This window comes from Oratosquilla oratoria, unplaced genomic scaffold (genome assembly GCF_046742065.1).
Source record: "Oratosquilla oratoria isolate Oo_2021 unplaced genomic scaffold, ASM4674206v1 SCAFFOLD85, whole genome shotgun sequence".
Classification (NCBI taxonomy): Eukaryota; Metazoa; Arthropoda; class Malacostraca; order Stomatopoda; family Squillidae; genus Oratosquilla; species Oratosquilla oratoria.
Genome location: NW_027467749.1, coordinates 479,574 through 482,769, shown reverse-complemented (window position 1 = coordinate 482,769; position 3,196 = coordinate 479,574). Strand labels below are relative to the sequence as shown.

The following is a 3,196-nucleotide window of genomic DNA, read 5'->3' as shown; positions in this document are numbered from 1 at the left end:
CGTGGCTCGGGAGAAATGGACAGGGAACTCGGACGGCGGCGCCGACGCCGGAATTAGAATCACCTAAAGTTCAGAAAATGGTAGGAGGTGTAGTAGTAGAGGTGGAAAAACGGAAAAATCTTTAGTGGGAGGTAAACTGAAATGAGGAGATGTAGTGTAAGAGAAATATGGAAAGGAAGCGGATTTTAGGTGAAGAAAAAGTAAGTGTAGATGTTTGTGCGTGGGTCGTGGCTATGTTCGTGAGAGGTGTGTGTATGTATCTTACGGGAAGCAAGATCTAAGAATATAAGGTCTAACCACTTCCGACCGAATTTCGAGGGAGTTGGCGCAGCGGGCCCGTGAACGTCACCTGGCTGTTCAAAGTGGGGTTAGCGGGTCCTATAGCTGTCAGTTGAAGCTGGTCCGTCGATCGAAAATGACGTCGCCTTCGCTCGCACCGCTCCACTCAATTAGTTATGTTCTGACAAATATTATATAATATATATATATAAATATATATAAAATATAGTTCCTGTCTATATATATGAATATATAATATATATGATATATAATATATATATATATAATATATATAAAATATTATAGTTCCTGTCTTCCTTGGCGTTTCACAGTTTTCTTCAGTGTATCACAAAGAGAAAATGGACGCATCCAAAAGACGTCAGAAGCTGCGCAGAACTGCTCCAGCGGTTAGACCTGTTTACTTAGACCTTGACGGGAAGTGAGTAGAGTTCACTTCCCGCGTATAGAGCGCGTTCCTGTTTAGCCCCAGGTAAGACCTGAGCTGTTCCTGCTTTTCCCCAGGTTGGGTTTGAGAGTCAGTAGAGTCGATCCAGTGGCGGTGCGAGGGGGGGCAGGCGGGCGGGTGTTGTATTATCTTTCTTATTTCAAGCACAACTCTGAAAGCAGAGAATTACGTGACTGGGAATTGTGTGTAAATGTCAGAAGGGTAAACCCAAGGTAAAACGAATACTATAAGGTACGTTAGCGGGGGTGTGAGGGAGAGCCAGAAAACCTCTCCACTGCGCAGGTAGATGATGACGTCAACGGAAATATCGAGACCAGGGTTCCGCGGGTCGAGAACTGTCAGTCACTCACACACCAGTGTGTGGAACGAAGCAGACAAATAACATATAAAAATGCCAACAGTTTGTATAGTGCAGAAGTGCAATGCCGTTAGACTGAAAGGTGATAAAAATATACATTTCTTTTCACTACCCAAAGTTAAAGAACTTTGAAAGAAATGGATTGAATTATGTGGCACACACAATACTCGGTCATCTGGATATGTATGCAGCCATCATTTTTAAAGTAATGTCTTTCAAAGAAACTTGAAATATGAGTTGCTTGGTTTGCCAGTGCCCCCAAGTCAAATTAAGTTCAAGAAATGAGCAGTGCCTACACTTGGACTACCCACATTAACAAGTAAGTTAGTTCCTTTACTGTGTAACAAGTAAACTATCATGGGGGGGGAGGGTGCTGTTTTGTAGGGTCCAGGCCTAAATTGGTGCTATTTTTGTTAATGGGTAGAATGCCATCATGAATTGATTTATTTAAAGAGTTAGTTATAAAGGTAAGTTGGTAGTCCGTAGTTTATATAAGGCATACATGTATGTTTGGCCTCTATACTTAGATTATTGTATACAGGCTTGGTCACCACATTATAGTCAGGATGTAAATATGTTAGAAGCAGTTCAGAGGAGAGCAACTAGGATGATACAAGCATTGAGGCATCCAGAGTAGGATAGGTTAAAAGAGTTAAATATGTTTTCATTTGAGAGATGTCTAAGAGGTGATATGATAGTTATATACACAGAATGTTTTCAGATAGTGACTATTTAGATGTAAGTAGCTTCTTTACACTACAACATGTCTGTTTTTCTATATGTATATATAGCAAAAATAATACAATTGGGTAATGTATCCTATATATTACAGCTTGTGAGACAGTCATTGAGGTTCACCCTGAGCCACACCCTCCACAGGAAGAACACCTACAGTACAAGAGCATCACATCCAAGATGCTTTGACTTCACACACCGTTGGACCTTCAAGTCAACTTATGAGTAAGTAGTAACCCCTCACATTGCTTGTGTGAACAAATCTTCCTCAATTTAAATAATAATGTAGTAATACACTTGAAGACATGAGTGTTTGGATGGGTATGAGATGTTGTGGTGGAGGATGTGTGTGGGAAACAGAGTAGCATGTGTGAAAAGAAAACAATGGTGAAGAATAGTTGATTTTGTGCATATATTTAAAAAGAGTCAAAACATGTAATAGTAAATACACAAGTCTTTTTTTTTTTTTTTTTTTTTTTTCTTGGAAAATATTAATTAAATATCTTGAACATTACAGCCCCACCTGAAGAAGTTGGTGAAGTGTATCCAAGGCCACTCCTCCCACAGGAAGAACACCACTATCAAGAAACATGTACATCACCTGAACCCAAAAATAAGAAGATACTGCAGTTCATTAAATGCATGTCATTCTACAACAAAGATCTTCACAAAAGACTGAGAAAAGTTACCAGAGAGAGAAATCAGTATCATGAAGAAATAAAAAGTATCAGGAAATTATTAATACATTAAGGAATGAATTGGATAATGCCACAGTTGAATGTCAGGAAAATGTTTCAAAAGCATTATCTAAAACATTTACAGAAAATCAAACCCAGTATTTTGTATCAAATTAGCATGTACTCAAGTGGGAGGAGGAAGACATTAGCAAAGCACTTACTTTATGAACCTTAAGCCCTAAGGCATACCGTTTCCTTAGGAAACACTGGGAATTTCCACTCCCATCTCCTGCCACTATCAGTAAATGGGTATCAAAAGTTGTTGTGGAACCCGGAATTTTGTGTAATATCATCCAACTTTTAGCTCACCATGCTCCAACAATGTGTGAATATGAGCAAATATGTGTTTTATCTTTTGATGAGTCTGCAGTTGCTCAAGCTTGGTCATATGACACTAGAAATGACAATATATATGAACCAAAACAAAGTGTGCAGTGTGCAATGCTTAGAGGGTTATTGAAGCCGTGGAAACAGCTGGTGTTTTACGATTTTGATTGTGATATGACAAAGAACATCTTGGATAACATTATTCATGAAGTTGAAGCAGCAGGATTCATCGTTGTAGCAATTGTCAGTGACCTAGGGCCAAAGAATTTAGCTTTGTGGAAACAGTTGAACATT

General features: G+C 39.0%; 1 long non-coding RNA gene across 1 annotated transcript; it reads left to right on the top strand.

Moving 5' to 3' along the window:
* Window positions 1-629: 629 nt before the first annotated feature.
* Window positions 630-2,768, top strand: LOC143024041 (uncharacterized). Its single transcript, XR_012966247.1, has 3 exons — window positions 630-769; window positions 1,936-2,063; window positions 2,356-2,768. It is a non-coding gene; the product is annotated as an uncharacterized LOC143024041 (long non-coding RNA).
* The last annotated feature ends 428 nt before the right edge of the window (window positions 2,769-3,196 follow it).